This window comes from Bufo gargarizans, chromosome 5 (genome assembly GCF_014858855.1).
Source record: "Bufo gargarizans isolate SCDJY-AF-19 chromosome 5, ASM1485885v1, whole genome shotgun sequence".
Classification (NCBI taxonomy): domain Eukaryota; kingdom Metazoa; phylum Chordata; class Amphibia; order Anura; family Bufonidae; genus Bufo; species Bufo gargarizans.
In genome coordinates this window covers 88,879,591-88,900,668 of record NC_058084.1, presented here as the reverse complement: position 1 = coordinate 88,900,668, position 21,078 = coordinate 88,879,591, and the positions used below count along the sequence as shown (strand labels likewise).

Genomic DNA, 21,078 nt, shown 5'->3' with positions numbered 1-21,078 from the left:
GAAAATCACTCATGTGAAAGGTAATAAATTCAATTGAACGGCTTATAACTATACATTAATCCAACCTGGTTTACATTTACAGTTAGATCTACTATACGGATTAAGACAACTTATCCTTAATCTTGTGTCTAATCATCGGGGGGGCCCCTTCCGATCACGAGAAGAGGTTCCCATGCGCCCCTGTCGAATAGAGTGGCAGACGGGTATGCTCCATTAAACTCTATGGGATTGCGGGACTTAGCTATCTCAGGCAGCAACCTAAAGCTGAATGAAGAGGAGCAGAGCATGCACGGGCCCCCATTCCGAGCGGTTGGACCTCCAGAGATCAGACACTTATCCCCTATCCCGTGGATAAGGGAAAATGTGTCTTAATAGGACAATTTTTGATGGTTGCTCATATGGCATCTTCTGCAGGCAAAATCTGGCGAAAGCAGTCTCTAGGCGGGTTTTGGCACTGAAACCACGGCAAAATTTGGCTTGTGACTGGACCCTAATACTCCCTCTCCTTTTATGTCTACACCCGATTTTGGCTTTAAAGACAAAGAAAAAAAACCTGCAAGTGTGACCATAAATAAAGTTGTTGTTTTTTTGCCCCTCTGGGGGCTCCCAACCTAATGATTGACCATCAGTGCTTTAGTCCTGGAAAACCCCATTACAGGTTTCCATTATTATCGTTCACACATGGTGTAACCTTACACTACGGACAATTTGGCCACAAAATTTACATGTCTTACAAAAAATGAAAAATGAAGGTTTTGTAATGTCTGGAGTCTGGAATGCTTCACAGACTGGCCCCTCATCGTTCACATTCACTTACTCATTTACTGACTGTAGTGAATGATGCATCCTGGTTACCGTTCACCCCAGCCACATCCGTAACCTCTATGGAGACACAGGGCGCTGGAAAAAATGGAGGTTGTCGACACAGAGTAAGTGTCTTCTACAAGAGCTTTGATCTCAGTTGTGAAAGAGTGAAACTTTTTTGTATGTGTAAAATGGAAACCAAAAGGAGACCCGTAGGAGAAACATGCAAAGAGGAAAACCAATGCAATTTCAACCATCGAGGCTTCACAACAAGGTATGGCAATATCAGCTCGGTACATAAACTACCTGAACAGGTATGACCTTACATATAACGTGCCCACCACCCAGTCAAATGCACATTCAGTGTCCTTCAGGCCTAAATGGCCATGTCTTGGTTTTTCTATCATCTACTATTCCAACATCCAAAAACCAGGCTGAGGGCTACGTTCAGGCTGAGGGCTACGTTCAGGCTGAGGGCTACGTTCAGGCTGAGGGCTACGTTCAGGCTGAGGGCTACGTTCAGGCTGAGGGCTACGTTCAGGCTGAGGGCTACGTTCAGGCTGAGGGCTACGTTCAGGCTGAGGGCTACGTTCAGGCTGAGGGCTACGTTCAGGCTGAGGGCTACGTTCACCGCATTGTCTTCCCTCTTGGCAACTACAGTATTGCAGGAGTACGTTCTCGAGCGGGTTACATTCAATGGAAATTTCTCCAATCCTTGTGAACGAAGATTAGGAAACTTCATTTACATACAAAGTAGGCCAAATCAATCTGTGGCTATGTTTCTGGAGGACATGGATGTATTCCAGCCAACACAGGGGGGAAAACAATGAAAACAGGACTGAAGATATAAAAGGTAATAAATAACTAAAAAATGTAAAGTATAGTGAGATTCATAGACTGGCTCCTTATAGAGCGAAGCTTCCCTTACTGCGGCTCGTCACACCATTAGAATGTGAAGGTGCACGCCCATTACTACTGGGAAGAACACGTATCACTTTCTACAGAAGTGCTAGCTCATTACTGGAAGCCTTCCTTATCTGGTCTTCGCTCCGGCAGGAGTTCTGCTGGGCATACCTTTTTCCCTTAAAGATGCATTACAAGGAAATAAGCCTACAACACACATTTAATAGCGGTGAGGTACAATGGTACGTTTTTTGCTGCGACTAGGAGCAAGAAATAGATCATGCTGCAATAATAAATAAATAAAAACTTCACAAATAGGTTGGCCATGACATTTCTCCTCCTCTTCCCCCTCCCCCCAATAAAAAACTGTTATGTGATTTTGGGCAAGCCTTTATTTACTGGAAACTACGGCTTGCAGTCAGACAGAGCCGTGTGGCGCATTTGCATTTCTAGCCAGAAAAGAAAACACAAAGCAGCAGATCAGGAAGTAAAGTGCAGCGAGGCGGCACAGACATACCTGGAGTATCTTGTGATAACCCACAGTTTACGGTCCCAGGCAGCTCTGGGCACGGCAGATAAAGCACGGGCCATGGAGTTTGAACTGCAGTCTATAGAGTGGATGTTGTGTAAGGGTTATAGATTACCAAGGCGAGGATGTGCAGTGACCCACACCAGACGGCTCAACGGCTCCCTCATCATCTTAACGGATCAAAGCCGACGTTTTTTGCAAATCTGTCATGTATCTGCAAAAACGCTTCTGTTACAATACTACAACCGCATGCATCCGTCATGAACAGATCCGGTTGTATTAGGTCTTCCATAGCCATGACTGATCAGTCTTAAACACCACTGAAAGTCAATGGGGGACGGATCCGTTTTCTATTGTGCCAGAGAAAACGGATCAGTCCCCATTGACTTACATTGTGTGCCTGGACTGATCCGTTTGGCCCTGCTTCGTCAGGCGAACAGCATAACGCTGCAGGCATCGTTTTGGTGTCCGCCTCCAGAGCGGAATGAAGACGGAACGGAGGCAAACTGATGCATTCTGAGCGGATCCTTTTCCATTCAGAATGCATTAGGGCAAAACTGATCCGTTTTGGACCGCTTGTGAGAGCCCTGAACGGATCTCACAAATGGAAACCAAAACGCCAGTGTGAAAGTAGCCTAGAGTTGGCTTCAAAAAATGGCTACTTCCCCGGATGGAGAACTGACCTCAGTTCCTGGGACCCCTAGCAATCAGCTCCATCAATGGACCACTCATGTAATGCTCACCGGGGCCTGCCTTAGTAGCAGAGGGGTTAAGAGCACAGATCCCTCTCTACGGTCTAATTTCCAAGCATTTATACGAGGATGCAATCTGAGGATAAAGGCTGAGATTTGTGAGATATGCTAATGATAAGAGCTTGGCTTCTCCTACATGTAAATGTATGTCCGCTAAAATTCCACGCTTCGCATGCCGCTCGGCATTTCCATATACTAAGTGACGGAGAAGAAAGCTGATCAGAGCCTTACTTCTCAATTAGACTGCAACGCGGCTTCTCAGAAGCGAATTCGCACTCGTGTGGGAGGCCGCACATAAAGCCAGAGCTGCAGCTGTTCAGATGGAGTATCACACACTGCAGCCCTTCCTCACCATCGCCTGAACACACGTCTGGACGCCCACGGAGCCTCGCAATATTAAGACTAACCTGTGACTAAAGCAGGAAGGGTGGGAAATGAACGCACTACTGTGTGCATGGGTATGAGGGCCAGTCCCGACCACTAGAGGTGACTGATACAGAGCAGCATCACAGGCCTCCTGACACTTTCACACAGGAGCATTTTTACTCCCATAATACAAACCCCAGCCTTCTGATGCCCACAGACCTGGGTCACCCATGTTAGGCCTGGAATTTGTGCACACAATATGGGGAAAAAAAGTGCGCCAGTACAATGCTTGGAGACCGTAAGACACTTGTAAAGTGCCTTTCCGTATGCAAATAGCACATAGGTGTACACAGAGGTAAGGGGGTGCAGGATAACCCCATCACAAGCCCTGACCACCTGAAACCCCATCACAAGCCCTGACCACCTGAAACCCCATCACAAGCCCTGACCACCTGAAACCCCATCACAAGCCCTGACCACCTGAAACCCCATCACAAGCCCTGACCACCTGAAACCCCATCACAGCTGGATTCCTTGCCAAAATTCCAGCGGTGGCGGCTGTGCAGTGTCTGTGTCTCATCGTTTCCAATGGGAGACCAGCCTGCTGTTTGGGCACTGAAAGCTGCTGCAGAGCCAAAAAGGGACACATCCCTCCTTGGCGGGGTGTCCGGACAAACTCTGCTGGAAGCCACAGCGAGGTGTCCACTCCTGGTTTAGCTCTGTCCATTCAAAATGAAAAGTCACCATGGTTTCTGCAGTCGAATATGCTTTGGGTTTTGCAGAGGGAAAAAAAAATAAAAAATGCGCGTGAACAGGCTCATACACAGATTTCATGTCTGCTGCCAAACAATTTATATAAAAACTTTCCACTTCTTCAGGAAGCCAAGGCCATCTCTGCTGGAATCTCAGTTCACTGTAGGCATGCTAGGTCATAAACTTGTCAAGGGCTTGTACACAAAGTAAGGCACAACATGACAAAAACACTCCTCTGAATGAATTTTTAAAGCAAGGAACGTCTGCTGGGCATTCATTTTCCAACCATACTATAAAAAAGGGCTGTCCCACAAAGCTGGCCTGATCACCCGCATGCACGTACCCGCCTGCCACGGCAGTGTGCATGTGCTGAGACTGGGGAGAAAGCTATGGCAGTGGCTAATCTCCCCATGCTGAAATCCAAATAGGCGATCCTAGTTTCCCCTGACCTCTGCCGTCAGGAGAGAGATGGGATGCCCCAATACATTAGATGGATGGTTGGTCCTATCAACCCCATTTTATGTGTATAGCCATGGAAGTCAAAGAGCGGAGTCCCCTGCTCCAGACTACGAGTCAGCCTGGGCTGATGATACATGGCCGGTCGCCATGTTATACGGTGGACACTTGTGGATGGTGATAAGATCCAGAAGCAAGACCAGGGGCAATCGGTTGATCACCCGGAAGTGTCATGTCAAAGAGGTGGTCGAGATTCCCTTACAGCGATCAATCTCTGCTCGGTCTGATGTGCCGGATTATCAAATATTCTGGAGGACCAGAGGGTCGGGATGAAGAAACTTCATGAAAGAGACAGAAAAAGAATCTGCTGGGACTGTGAAGAACCCATTAGGACACCATCTGTGTCGTGCCACAAGTTACAGACTACAAGCCAACCAAACAACACTTACCCTCCTACTACCTGGAAACTAACTGGAAAGAAAGTAGAAGTAACGTGTAGTTCCAGTATTTCACTTCACGTTATTAGAAGTTCCTCTTGGCAATTCATCCAGTTAAAAACAAATCCAGATACAGCAGGAAGCGATGACGTCCAACTGGGAGCTACCAGGAACATGTTCTCCGGCTCTGTCGGCAGAGGTCTATTAGACATCAGCCCTATAATTGTATGGAGATTAATGTGAGGAGCTTCATCAACAGGAAGAGCAGGTGACAGGGAGTAACCCTCATACTCCCAGACAGAGGCGCACACTCTCCCCTCTGATGACACCTCCATGACACGCCTAATATCAGCAGTAATACAATGGGATGGGACGGGCATATAAAAGCTGCTGTACTAGACTGCACACAGATGGGCCAAAACCTGCATGCAAAGAAAAGGCAGAATGGCTGATTCTTGCTAAGAGGTTCCATGCGAGGTAAGGGTATGGTTTATCCATGAACCCCAGCCTTATTCCTAATGGATGCCACCAGGGACTGGGGAAGCTCACCGCCACCAATAACTCTGCTCCTTATTAAATCTCGGGCCATAAGTTCCTTGGCACTGATCTATACTTAAGGACCAAGACGTTGAACTGATCTTCTAAGGTGTCTCTTCCTTCCTCAAGGGATAAAGGAGTGCAGATGTTGTGAAAAAATAAGATACGCGCAGAATTTCCCAAGTGATGTTCTTGCTTTCAGGATATCCTGTAAAATCTACCAGGGAGGACATTTTGAAGTAATCGAAGATGTATCCATATTTACCACACTTTAAAGGGGCTGTCCAGGAATACTTCATTTCTAACGGGTGCCGGCTGCCTGCCTACAGATCATACTCGCGCACTCCCCGCCACTCCGGTCCTCCACATTGGCTCCTGCGCCTCCATCTTCCGTTCCGATATTTTTTCTATTCCTGAGGAGCAGGTGATCATGCCGGGGGGGAAGAAAAACACCGGACGGGAAGATTGAGACACAGAAGCCAACGCGGAGGACCGGAGTGGGGAGTAAGGGAGGCAGGCTGCCGGCGCCACTTAGATATTATGTATTCCCAGACAACCCTTGTTTGTGGGAACAAAACAGCCATTAAAACAGCAAAATTGCTTTTTTTTGTAGCCGATGCCTTTGTCGTATGACAGTTGTAAAAAAACAAAACAAAAAAAAAAACACATGGTGTCTTGTCTATGTAGCGACCGTACTGTTTAGTCACTCACTCCGTATTGTTAAGGACCACACAGCCAATAACAATGCAGACTTACTAAACAGTGCGGTCCAAACTCGTTTAATTACAACCCGTTGCGGCTCGTACGACAGAACCAATCGATCATACCCTAAGGATAAATGTTCAGTGCAATTTGAACTGCCACGGATACGCACAAGGATTAGGCCCCATATGCGCACCCATTTGTTTCAATGCCTCAAAAAAATGCATATGTATATATATATATATATATATATATATATATATATATATATATATTGTCCTGTCTGCATCTGTATATCTGTTTTGTGACAAAGAATACGCATTACTAAAATAGATCTGCCCAAAAAAACAAACAAACACGGATGCGGACCACAAAATACATACATTTGTGTGAATGCACCCTTAGGCTGGTTTCACACGGGCGTTGCGGAAAAATGTGCGGGTGCGTTGCGGAAACACCCGCGATTTTTCCGCGCGAGTGCAAAACATTGTAATGCGTTTTGCACTCGCGTGAGAAAAATCGCGCATGTTTGGTACCCAAACCCGAACTTCTTCACAGAAGTTCGGGCTTGGGATTGATGTTCTGAAGATTGTATTATTTTCCCTTATAACATGGTTATAAGGGAAAATAATAGCATTCTGAATACAGAATGCTTAGTATAATAGTGCTGGAAGGGTTAAAAATAATAAAAAAGTTAACTCACCTTATCCCCATGATCGTGTAGTTCTCGGTCTGTTCTTTAGCTGTGGACTGAATGACCTTTGGTGATGTCAGATCACATGCTCCAATCACATGGTCCATCACCGTGGTGATGGAGCATGTGATCTGACATCACCACAGGTCCTTTAGCCACAGCTAAAGAACAGACCGACCGGGAACTAGGCGATCATGGGGATAAGGTGAGTTAACTTTTTTTATTTTTTTTAACCCTCCCAGCACTATTATACTAAGCATTCTGTAGTCAGAATGCTATTATTTTCCCTTATAACCATGTTATAAGGGAAAATAATACAGTGAATAGACTGTCACCTAGAACCCATGTGTGGAAATCGCACCGCATCCGCACTTGCTTGCGGATGCTTGCGATTTTCACGCAACCCCATTCATTTCTATGGGGCCTGCGTTACGTGAAAAACGCTGAATATAGAACATGCTGCGATTTTCACGCAACGCATAAGTGATGCGTGAAAATCACCGCTCATGTGAACAGCCCCATAGAAATGAATGGGTCAGGATTCAGTGCGGGTGCAATGCGTTCAACTCACGCATCGCACCCGCGCGGAAATCTCGCCCGTGTGAAAGGGGCCTTAGTCCCATTGTGATTCAATTAGTCAAATCCTCTGTTTTTCTAAACTCGTGTCCGCACAACTTGGTAACGCATATGAGCAGGACTGTGGAAACCCATTCACCTGCACGGGATGCAGACTGTGGTCAAATCAACCTGTCTAAACACAGAAGACTAAGGCTGGTTTCACACGGGAGTGACTGATTGGCTCAGGGTGCGTTCAGTGAAACTCACACTATTTTGCAAGCAAGTTCAGTCAGTTTTGTCTGCAATTGCGTTTAGTTGTTCAGTTTTTTCCACGCGGGTGCAATGCGTTTTGATGCGTTTTTTTAACGCGTGTGATAAAAAACTGAAGGTTTACAAACAACATCTCTTAGCAACCATCAGTGAAAAACGCATCGCACCCGAACTTGCTTGCGGATGCAATGCGTTATTAACGCATCCCCATTCATTTCTATGGGGCCTGTCCTGCGTTACAAACGCAGAATATAGAGCATGCTGCGATTTTAAAGCATTGCAGAAGTGATGCGTGAAAATGAATGGTGCCGGATTCAGTGCGGGTGCAATATGTTCACCTACCGCATTGCACCCGCGCGGAAATCTCGCCCGTGTGAACGCAGCCTAAGGCTTCTTTCACACGAGCGTGTCCAGTTAAGGTCCGGATGCATTGGGTGCAATGTGTTTTGCACGCGCGTGATAAAAAACTGAATATGGTACCCAGACCCAAACTTTTTCACAGAAGTTCAGGTTTGGGTTCAAGGTTGTGTAGATTGTATTATTTCCCTTTATAACATTGTTAGGCTACTTTCACACTGCCGTTTCTGGGTCCGCCTGTGAGATCCGTTTCAAGGCTCTCACAAGCGGCCCAAAACGGATCAGTTCAGCCCCAATGCATTCTGAATGGATAAGTATCCATTCAGAATGCATCAGTTTGCCTTCGATCAGCCTCCATTCCGCTGTGGAGGCGGACACCAAAACACTGCCTGCCGCGTTTTGATGTCCGTCTGACGAAACTGAGCCAAACGGATCCGTCCTGACTTACAATGTAAGTCAATAGGGACGGATCTGTTTTTACTGACACAATATGGTGCAACTGAAAACAGATCCGCCTCCCATTGACTTTCAATGTATGTTTGCATTATCATGAACATTTTTTTTTGTTCATGGTACTGCAAACGGATCCGTTCTGAACAAATACAAGCGTTTGCATTATAGGTGCGGATCCGTCTGTGCAGATGTGAAAGTAGCCTTACAAGGGAAAATAATAGCATTCTGAATACAAAATGCATAGTACAATAGGGCTGGAGGGGTTAAAAAAAAAAAGGTTTAAAATAATTTAACTCACCTTAATCCACTTGTTCGGGCAGCCGGCATCTCTTCTGTCTTCATCTGTGAGTAAAAGGACCTTTGATGACGTCACTGCGCTCATCACATGATCTTTTACCATGGTGATGGATCATGTGACAGACCATGTGAGGATCGCAGTGACGTCATCAAAAGGTCCTTTTACTCACAGATGAAGACCGAGGAGATGCCGGCTGCACGAACAAGTGGCTTAAGGAGAGTTACATTATATATATATATTTTTTTTTTTAAAACCCCTCCAGCCCTATTGTACTATGCATTCTGTATTCAGAATGCTATTATTTTCCCTTATAACCATGTTATAAGGGAAAATAATAATGATCGGGTCTCCATCCCGATCGTCTCCTAGCAACTGTGCGTGAAAAATCACACCGCTTCCGCACTTGCTTGCGATTTTCACGCAGCTCCATTCACTTCTATTGGGCCTGCGTTGCGTGAAAAACTCACATAGAGGAGCATGCTGCGATTTTCACACAACGCACAAGTGATGCATGAAAATCACTGCTCATGTGCACAGCCCCTATTGAAATGAATGGGTCCGGATTCAGTGCGGGTGCAATGCGTTCACTTCACGCATTGCACCCGCGCGGAAAACTCGCCTGTGTGAAAGGGGCCTAAGGGGACGGCTTCATAGGGCGGATCCGCTGCAGATTTTCCACAGAACAATGCAAGTGGAAAATGCGCTGAGCAACAACGTAGAAGAGAATAAAAAACATCCAACACGTGCTACGTAAAATTCTCGCACCAGGATCCGCTCTGCACTTGACCTGCGCTGCAGATTTTAAATCTGCTTCTATTTCTGCTGAGGTTTATCACCGTGGGTTTCCAATACAGTGCGTGAAACCTGCTGCAAAAACACAGTTTATGCGACACATTTTCTGCACTATATTGTAAGGATTTTACCCGTTTGGTGTGAATGAACCCCAAGGCTGCCATTTTGAAGCAGGACTGGAGAAGTAATTACATGAGCCAAATTGGGCCGACGAGAAGCCATGGAGACGTTGTCATGGGTAATTAGTAATACAATGGTGAGCCTGTCCACGGACATGGATACCAATGAAGTTCTCCGCCTACATTTATAGAAAAATCTACTCAATGCCAAATGAGGTGGGGACGAGCAAGTCGTGACGGCTACAAAGCTGCTTTCCCATTAGCACAGTGCCAGTTCTGCTTTCACATGCACAGTCCCGTTGCTAGGGACACGCTGCCTAACAACCACATGTCATATGGATTGACAGGTAGAACAACAAGTATGGCGTTGATTTCTCCGGTCTTTATCTCACTACGGGGCAAGGATTACAGCGATTGCCAGAAAGCGTAAAGTTACAGAAATCACTCCAACCCTCCCCTTCTGTAACAGCAGCAGCAGTTTTACATAAAAAGCTAAAACTTTCAGCTCAATCTAACACAATAATAATAAGCCAAACCCCGAGGCTTAAGTTAGGACATAAAAGATACAACTACACTGGCACAGTGACGAGCTAGAGAACCTAGCAGGGTTACTTACAGCAATGGAAGGAGTCTGGTATACAGTCCTCAGATCCTACACCGCAGCTGAGCAGATGCAGCACTAAAGGCCACTCCTCTGCCACCCAGGGATCTTCAGCTCTACATACATGGCTTCTTTCTGACTAGTCATTGTGGACGTCGGAATGATCCTGGTTGTGATAAGAGGAAGCAAAGCTCCAGCACGGGGAAATGACAACACAAAGTGCAGAGCCCGTACAGTACTGAGTAGGCGGCACCATACACGTTTAATCATTACTTCCCGAGACAATAAAGCAGCTCTACAGGCTGCCGCCAATGACCTTTACCAGAGAAAAGTCTCCGCTCTGGCTGGAATGTCTTAAGGTATAAACACAAAAAAACTCAAGACGCTTCTACCATATAGAGAGCAGCAGCTCACTGCAGAGCGGAAGGAGGACTGCTCCATACATCAGCTATACAAGACCAGATACCGAAACCAAGCCTGCTCCATAGGTAAGCTATACAAGACCAGATACCGAAACCAAGCCTGCTCCATAGGTAAGCTATACAAGACCAGATACCGAAACCAAGCCTGCTCCATAGGTCAGCTATACAAGACCAGATACTGAATCCAAGCCTGCTCCATACATCAGCTATACAAGACCAGATACTGAAACCAAGCCTGCTCCATACATCAGCTATACAAGACCAGATACTGAAACCAAGCCTGCTCCATACATCAGCTATACAAGACCAGATACTGAAACCAAGCCTGCTCCATACATCAGCTATACAAGACCAGATACTGAAACCAAGCCTGCTCCATAGGTAAGCTATACAAGACCAGATACCGAATCCAAGCCTGCTCCATAGGTCAGCTATACAAGACCAGATACCGAATCCAAGCCTGCTCCATAGGTCAGCTATACAAGACCAGATACCGAATCCAAGCCTGCTCCATAGGTCAGCTATACAAGACCAGATACCGAATCCAAGCCTGCTCCATAGGTCAGCTATACAAGACCAGATACCGAATCCAAGCCTGCTCCATAGGTCAGCTATACAAGACCAGATACCGAATCCAAGCCTGCTCCATAGGTCAGCTATATAAGACCAGATACCGAATCCAAGCCTGCTCCATAGGTCAGCTATACAAGACCAGATACCGAATCCAAGCCTGCTCCATAGGTCAGCTATACAAGACCAGATACTGAAACCAAGCCTGCTCCATACGTCAGCTATACAAGACCAGATATCGAAACCAAGACCGCTCCATACGTCAGCTATACGATACCGGATACTGAAACCAAGACTGCTCCACACATCGGCTATACAAGGCCGGATAGTGACACCAAGAATAGTCCGTATGGGCAGCACAGTGGGTCAGTGGTTTGCACTGGTGCCTTGCAGCACTGGGGTCCTAGATTCACATCCAACTAAGGACACCATGTTTGTGTAGGTTTCCTCCCACACTCCATAGACATGCTCATAGGGAACTTAGATTGTGAGCCCCATTGAGAACAGCTTGATGCTAATGTCTGTAAAGCGCTGCATCTAGGTCATGTGACCGATGAATGTGACATCACTGGTCTAGGAAAAGCTGAGAGGAGGCTGTGGTGCTACTGTGAGTGTTGCTGCCTTCCCAAACAGCTTATCAGAGGGGGTCCCGAGTGTTGGACCCCCACTGATCAAATACTGGTCATCTATCCAGAGGATAGGTCATCAGTATATAAGTCTCAGAAAATCCCTTTAAGATATTTCTTCATGAAACATACTCCAGACTTCTCTGCTATGGGGTTTTTCAATAGAAATTCAAGGCAGTGACTATCAGTATGTCGTCATGTCTGGATTGTATTTCATGGGAAATTCTTGGAGAAGTTGCAGCAAAGAGCTCCAAAATTCATTAAAACAGTTCACAAATGGCCAGCTGCATTACTATACATCCAGGCTATCGGCCGGATCCGCTGGAATATAGCTAAGTAGCATCTTTAGGCTACTTTCACGTTAACGTAATTTTTTTACGTTATTGAAATGCATCATAGGGTCTCAATACCGGAAAAAACGCTTCTGTTTTGTCCCCATTCACTGTCAATGGGGACAAAACTTAACTGAACAGAACGGAGTGCTCCAAAACGTATTCCGGTCCGTTACCATACCGGAGAGCAAACCGCAGCATCCATCCTGGTAAGCGGAGCAAGACGGATCCATCATTACCCGCAATGCAAGTCAATGGGGACAGATCCGTTTTCTCTGACAATAGAAAACAGATCTGTCCCCCATTTAATACAGAACGGTATAAAACCGGATAATTAACCAGTTTAACGCAAGATCAATGTTGCCAACAGCTCTTCATGCAGCAAAAAGTCAAATTTCGAGGGTGTGTATGAAAGTTCACAAAACCTGTATTGTACATATGTTGGCAGTTCCTACCTACCCATCGCAAAATGGCCACCAGATGAATGAAACGACATATCTACGATTCACAAAATAAGGGCAGCTCCGTGACATATATATAGTTCACATGCTCAATTTCACCCCCACATCTATCCCAAAAACTGCCTCTCAGCTTTGGGCAATGTCTCTCCTCCCTAGCGGTGACTTCTTCATTAGCTTTCAAAAACTACCTCTGCTGTAAGGAAATTAAAAGTGGAAGAACAAGAAACAAAGTAGGGCGCGGGCGTCACTGTAAACTTACACGAGAAAAGGACGTCTCGAAAACCCAACAACTTCAGAGGAAACCGCCGGGCGAGGATGCACAGTCACAGTGACCTAACAAAAATCCCCACAGACGGTAAAGAAGACATCTTCCTTCTTGCAACATGTTGAGTAATCCTGTCTTCCCGACACAGCGATGGATGATTTCCCACCATGCGGTCAGCCGGTATCACATCTGCCTTTTAGCATCCCTATGGGCACATCACCCGGACCCATCATCGTTCTACCAACCCATAGGGATAAAATACAGATGTATTGCAACCGTGCCGCCTCCATTCACTAAACAGGCAAAGGTAAAAACAAGAGATTCAGCACAGGGACTTGTCAGCCATATCGTTGGCACAGAATTGCCGGTGGTGGGCAACAATGTTTTTTAAAAGGGCATCTGTCAGCAGATTTGTCCCTACAACACTGGCTGACCTGTTGCATGTGCGCTTGGCAGCTGAAGGCATCTGTGTTGGTCCCATGTTCACATGTCCCCGCGTTGCTGAGAAATATGATGTTTTATTATATGCAAATGAGCATCTAGGAGCAACAGGGGCGTTACCGTTACACCTAGAGGCTCTGCTCTCTCTTCAACTGCCGAGTCCTCTCCACTCTGACAGGGCCAGGTGTGAGGACTAGGGCTGCAGTAAACGAATATTTTTGTAATCGAGTATTCTATCGATTATATTTCTCGATTCATCGAGTAATCTAATAAGAAAAAGCTACTTAAAATAACGTACGTAATTAGGTATGTATAAAGTTATTGGTTTAGAGAGGGGTTAATGAAGGCACCGCCAAGGTGCTTCCATTAACCTCTTCAAACCAATAACTTTATACATGCCCATTGGGTTTGGAGGGGTTAATGGAAGCACCTTGGCATTAGGCATGTATAAAGTTATTGGTTTGAAGAGGTTAATGGAAGCACCTTGGAGGTGCCTTCATTAACCCCTCTCTAAACCAATAACTTTATACAAACCAAGGTGGTGCCTGCAGCCTCCATTAACCACTCTCTCTCCATCTGCCTGCCCCCAGCCTCTGATCTGCCTCCCCCCCAGCCTCTGATCTGCCTCCCCCCCCAGCCTCTGATCTGCCTCCCCCCCCCAGCCTCTGATCTGCCTCCCCCCCCCCAGCCTCTGATCTGCCTCCCCCCCTCCAGCCTCTGATCTGCCTCCCCCCCTCCAGCCTCTGATCTGCCTCCCCCCCTCCAGCCTCTGATCTGCCTCCCCCCTCGGGTAACGCAACCCCCCTCCCTCCCTCCCCAGTATTAATCATCGGTGGCCACAGGGTCCCCCTCCTCCCCCCCCCCCCATCATTGATGGCAGTGTCAGTTCCGATCGGAGCCCCAGCAGTGTAATGCTGGGGCTCCGATCGGTCACCATGGCAGCCAGGAGTCACGCTACTGAAGTCCTGGCTGTCATGGTATGTTAGTGAGCAGAGAGCAGCGCATTATACTCACGTGCGCTGTGGCCGCCGGTCGCTCCTTCTCATAGGTCTGTGCGGCGCATTGCTAATGCTGTAAGCATTAGCAATCCGCCGCACAGACAGAAGAAGGAGCGACCGGCGGCCACAGCGCACGTGAGTATAATGCGCTGCTCTCTGCTCACTAACATACCATGACAGCCAGGACTTCAGTAGCGTGACTCCTGGCTGCCATGGTGACCGATCGGAGCCCCAGCATTACACTGCTGGGGCTCCGATCGGAACTGCAAACTGCCACCAATGATATGGGGGGGGGGGGGAGGGGGACCCTGTGGGATATGGCCGGCAGATTCATTGGTAGTGCAGTGGCCACAGTCCCTCCCCTCCTCCTCCTACGTCCTAGATTGGTGTTCAGCGGCAGCCGCGCACAGTGGGGAGGGAGAGACTCCCTCCTCCCTCCTCCCTCCTCCCTCCTCCCTCCTCCTCCCTCAGCTGTGCCGGTGTTCCGGAATTTACTGCTACCCGGAAAATTTTGCTACCCACGTCACTTCCGGTAGTGACGTGGAAGGTGTGTCACCTACCTCGGCTCCTCATTGGCTCTGCCGGGGGTTGGTGGCGCAGGCGCAGAGGATTCCCAAGTAGCGTGAACGCGCCGAAGGTAGCAGAAAATTCCGGGCCACTGCGCATGCGCGAAAAAGACGGCCGAACGTAGCAGAAAATTCCGGCTTCGCGCGTGCGCAGTGGGCCGGAATTTTCTGCTACCTTCGGCTCCTACTGCGCCTGCGCCGAGCCGTCTTGTTTAGCAAGCAGAAGGTAGCAGAAGATTCCGGTCTACTGCGCATGCACGAAGCCGGAATTTTCAGCTACCTTCGACACCTACTGCGCCTGCGCCCAGGACCAATAACATTTGAACTACTTTAGGCGTGCATGCGCCGTGGCCTGTCATTTTAACCTCAGTACAGAAAGCGAGCCTGTTATACTCGCGCTTGCGCATGGACATGTACAAATTTGCAAACCATTTAATTGACTCGGCGCTACTGCGCCTGCGCCAAGTCGTCTTTTTGGCGCAGGCGCAGTAGCGCCGAGTCAGTTAAATGGTTTGCAAATTTGTACATGTCCATGCGCAAGCGCGAGTATAACAGGCTCGCTTTCTGTACTGAGGTTAAAATGACAGGCCACGGCGCATGCACGCCTAAAGTAGCTCAAATCTTATTGGTCCTGGGCGCAGGCGCAGTAGGGGCCGAAGGTAGCAGAAAATTCCGGCTTCGTGCATGCGCAGTAGACCGGAATCTTCTGCTACCTTCCGCTTGCTAAACAAGATAGTTCGGCGCAGGCGCAGTAGGAGCCGAAGGTAGCAGAAAATTCCGGCCCACTGCGCATGCGCGAAGCCGAAATTTTCTGCTACCTTCGGCGCGTTCACGCTACTTGGGAATCCTCTGCGCCTGCGCCACCAACCCCCGGCAGAGCCAATGAGGAGCCGAGGTAGGTGACACACCTTCCACGTCACTACCGGAAGTGACGTGGGTAGCAAAATTTTCCGGGTAGCAGAAAATTCCGGAACACCGGCCCAGTCCTGCCTCTCTGGCCTCCGGAGGACACGGAAGCGGTGAGTGAGACGCTTAATTTCACTCCTGCTCCGTGATCACGTGATTTAAACGATTCCTCGATGCAGGGAAACTGCATCGATTAATTTTTTGACTCGATTTAATCGAGTTATTCGAATAATCGTTTCAGCCCTAGTGAGGACCTTTTCACTGTCTGGTCCTGTAAAAGTGCAACGGGTGCGGCAGTTGCAGAGAGAGCATGGCCTTTAGGTGTAACAGCAACGCCCCTGTTGCTCCTAGAGACTCATTTGCATATTAAAAAACATCATTTTTCTCAGCAATGCGGGCACATATGAATATGGGACCAACACAGATGCCTTGCGCACATGTAACAGGTCAGCCGGTGTCATAGGTACAGATCTGCTGACAGATGCCAATACAAGACACACTGCTGAAAGCAGCCACTTGAGAAGCTCTGCCAAAATGTCCTTTTCAGCTGGATGCCAGGCACAGACCTCCACCTTCTCGATCTGAGAGATCTTGACGCGTGTTAGTTTAACCATTTCACAGTGGCAATTCATAAGTGGTTTCGTCACAACAGGAACTTAGATTATTTGGGCTGGATGGGTCATAAATGTCTAATCCATTGTCTCCTACACCTGTGCAGTGATTTCTACTTTCTTTTCTAGAGGGCATTTACATGCGTTCATGCCAGTGTCTAGCTGTAGGTGACAAAGCCAGATCACCTCAAATCTTTGAGTACTTTCAAAACAGTGCCACACCTGTCCACAGGCTGTTTGTGGTACCGCAGCTGATCCCTATTCATTTTAAAGAAGAGTTCAGCAACAGCGCTGCTTATAGAAAAGAAAAAGAAAAAAGAAAATAAATTCTGGACAACCCCCAGGCTAAAGCAGAAGAACTGGTTTCACTCATTATTATTATGACACCCTATGAATTTCCGGGCACGTGGAAAGCGACAGGAAGCAGAGACTGACTCCGTGTCACACACCGGAATAACCCAGTCATAGTTACTGGCATGGGAATCCGTACAACTCCGGGAGACCTCAGGGATCCCAATGGGAGGGAAAGTCAGGCAGTAACACAGTACATACCTGATACCAAACTCTAAAGGGCACAGGAGACCAAGTCTTGGATCTTTACGCATTTATATCAAATATTATTGTGCAGCTAAAAATTCACACAAACAAACAAAGACTACAAAGTTTCATAAAGAGACAAATAAAACTACTTTCACACTCGCGGCAGAGGATTCCGGCAGGTAGTTCCGCCAATCCGGACGCAAACTGATGGCATTTGTCAGACGGATCCGTCTCTCCGGTGTTATCCGGAAAAACTGCATCCGGTATTAATTTTACTTGCATTTTTAGAATGTTTTGCCGGAACACTTAAAGCGAACCTTTCACCAGGATTTCACATAATAAACTATTACCAGTACCTTATAGATATCCTCATTGTGTTTCAGTGCATTCTTGTGCCGCCTTCCTGGGATGGATATTTATGAAAAAAACGATTTATAAAGTCCTAGTATCCAGCTCCTGAAGTCAAGGGGGTAGCCCTTCCCTCACTTCGGGCTGTACCTCCCCTGCCCTAACCCCGCCTCTAAGTAGTGTAACTGACACCCGGCTCAGTCGCCGGGACGGCTCTTGTGCAGGCGGCGCATGCGCCGTCGGACTCTAACGCGATCCTGTAACTGAATCGCTGTGAGGAAGAGAACACAGGCAGGCATCAGGGACTGCGCATGCGCGATTCAGTTACAGGATCGCACTCGAGTCCGACGGCACATGCGCCGCCTGTACAAGAGCGGTCCCGGCGACTGAGCCGGGTGTCAGTTACACTACTTAGAGGCGGGGTTAGGGCAGGGGAGGTACAGCCCGAAGTGAGGGAAGGGCTACCCCCTTGACTTCAGGAGCTGGAGACAGGACTTTATAACTTGTTTTTTTCATGAATATCCATCCCAGGAAAGCGGCACAATAATGCATTGAAACACAATGAGGATGATCTATAAGGTACTGGTAATAGTTTATTATGTGAAATCCTGGTGAAAGGTTCGCTTTAAAGGCCGGATCCGGCTCTAATACATTTTCAATGTAAATTAATGCCAGATCCGGCATTCCGGCAAGTGATCAGTATTTTTGGCCAGAGAGAAAACTGCAGCATGCTGAGGTATTTTCTCCGTCCAAAAAACATAAGAGGGACTGAACTGATGCATCCTGAACAGATTGCTCTCCATTCAGAATGCATTAGGATAAAACTGATCAGTTCTTTTATGGTATTGAGCCCCTAGGATGGAACTTAGTACCGGAAAACTAAAACGCTAGTGTGAAAGTACCCTAAGAGGCAACAGGTAATCTGGATGATATGGCGCCAACCATCCCCACTATGGCAGATGCATCGTTGTGATCTGCATGAGTAACGCTGCCTCAAGAAGCCATTCTTAGGTCTGGTGCCCTCTAATGTCTGACCTCCAGAACTACAAGTCATTCCAGGGCAGGGAGTCTCCTCATGTCTGCACCGCGGTCACAGTCACCGCTCGACTATTGTACAGTGCGACACATTATTTGATCTTCTTTTAGCTGCCCATGGATTAGTCGGATTTTATACCCCACCAATATAGTAACATTCCTCTAAGGCCACGTTCACATCACCGTTTAGTTTTCTGTTCTTCATCCATCCTGTAGATTCAGAATATTTGACAGTCCAGCACTGATCCGAGCCTAGTGAGGCCAGATTAGGTCTCGTTCACGTCACCATTTAGTTTTCAGTTCTGATCCGTAAGAACCAAAAAAAAAATATATAAAAAATATATATAATAAAATTATTTTTTTTTAAATCAAAATTGGGCATGTCACATTGTCTATTTTGGGGCGTGGAAGCCCCAGTTTGGACCCTGCACTCCTGGCCATGGCTTTTAAATAGAGTATATACTATAGCTGAATCCCTGCATGTTGTAGGCTTAGGCCCAGGAGGGGCGAGTCTATTAGTGTAGGTCCCATCCGCAGAAACCACCTTTTCGTTAGTAGACAGGCCCAACACAATGTTGATCAAAAATATGCACAAAAAGCTCCAAATGAAATATAATAAAGTATAGAAGTAATGTAATTCAGTATAATTCACGTGTCCTGCACGAGCCTCAGGGTGCCGCTACATGTACGGTTTGTTGGCTCAGACATGTTCCTTTTTATATGACCGTACACCGCACTGTGGATTTTATACTCTGATATATTTTTCCAGGATTAGGCCACTTTTACACTTGCGTTGTTGTTGTTTTCCGGTATTGATCAGGTCGCTTAGATTTTTATAGCAAGTTCAATACTCTACATAAAAAGCCCTAAAACCAGGGCACAAAATATAGTCGTCATATAGCAGTATCACTCCATCCGTGCAGTATATAACTAATGATACGTCAAAACGTGCTGCTGTATTAAGAAGTGGTATTTGTGCCCTCTCGGGCCAGGATGGCAGAGGATTTTCTTACACACTGCCAGTGTAAATCCTCAGCATAATTCCCTTGGGCTGCGGCCTTCCTGATGGAGATGTTTTATTCTTTTTATAGTTATACTGACCAGTATGTTCCAAACAAATCGGTCGCAGGACGCCCGCCACTTCCCCTCTAAGCATCCCAAACCTCTATTTATGTCCCAGGCCATAAGACTGTCCCTCCCAGTGCTTCCTAGCCTAACCTTTGTACAGCAATCCACCGCTCGGCCAAAATATTTTAGGCTGGGGATATTAAGTTTCATGGGTTACAGGGAGATTTAAGTGCAGCTAGGACTGCATTTATTTTTTTGCGTGCAGGAGGACGAGATTTTTCGTGCCGTAAAAGACAGATGCATCTCACTACGCGAGATTGTGCATCACTGCAAGGCCTCATGCACACGACCGATGTTCTGATCCGCATCCGATCCACAGTTTTTGCGGCTCGAGTGCGGACCCATTCACTTCAACGGGGCTGCAAAAGATGCGTACAGCACTCCGTGTGCTGTCCACATCCGTTGCTCCGTTCCGTGGCCCCGCAAAAAAAAAAATATAACATGTCCTATTCTTGTCAATTTTGCGGACAAGAATAGGCATTTCTACAATGGGCCGCCTGTTGCATTCCGCGAAATGCACACGGGCAGCTTCCGCAATTTGCGGACCGCAAAAAAAAAACCTGAACGATCATGTGCATGAGGCCTAAGGCTGCATGCACACAGCAATGTATTTCACACAGACCGTCTGTGGATTTTCCAGAAAAAAATCTTAGTGTTATATGAGGATTTTGCTGTAAATTTGCCCCAAATTTTACCCTTTGCATTGCAAACAGTGAAACCCACAATGAGATTCAGCATAAAGAACTGAGAAGGTGCGGATTGCAAAATGTGCACGGCAGGTCAATTTAGGCACGGAAACGCTCTCGTTTTCTTAGGCCTGTTTCAGAGAACAGCCTGTCGGGGCTCCCAGGATCCGGCATCGCCAGTTGTTACTGAAATGCCCGCAAGCCCCTTTGACAGTAATGGGGTCTTGCGGAGATGGGGCAAACAGGCGCTGCCGGAGCTCCTGCCACAAGTGTGAAACGGGCCTTAGCTGGATCGGCTGCGTATTTACTGCATACAAAATCCACACGCAATACGCACTGTATGCATGTGGTCTAACAGATTAAAGGGGTTCTCTCACTTCAGCAAGTGGCATTTATCATGTAGAGAAAGTCAATACAAGGCACTTACTAATGTTTTGTGATTGTCCATATTGCCTCCTTCGCTGGCTGGATCTATTTTTCCATTACATTATACACTGCTCATATCCAGGGGTTACGACCACCCTGCAATCCAGCGCCGATGGTCATGCTTGCACGCTATAGGAAAAAAACACCTCCCATGGTCCCGGCCACCTGAGAGGAAGGCACTTTTTCCTATAGTGTGCAAGCACGACCACCGCTGATAGATTGCAGGGTGGTCGTAACTATGGCAACAAACAGTGTATAATGTGATCAAAAAAGGAATCCTGCCAGCAAAGGAGGCAATATGGATAATAACAATACATTAGTAAGTAAGTGCCTTGT

At 47.2% G+C, this 21,078-nt stretch overlaps 1 protein-coding gene across 2 annotated transcripts in view; it reads right to left on the bottom strand.

The window, feature by feature from the left end:
* RNF19A (ring finger protein 19A, RBR E3 ubiquitin protein ligase) overlaps positions 1 to 21,078 on the bottom strand; it is an 87,392-nt gene that overhangs the window by 25,337 nt on the left and 40,977 nt on the right. Inside the window, exon 1 of one of the 2 annotated variants that reach the window (XM_044292983.1) lies at positions 10,397 to 10,576. The exons of the other annotated variant lie outside the window; for it this stretch is intronic. The gene's annotated coding sequence lies outside the window, so the exon portion shown is untranslated. Of the gene's footprint in view, positions 1 to 10,396; positions 10,577 to 21,078 lie in introns of those variants that run through there. 2 annotated transcript variants of the gene reach the window in all.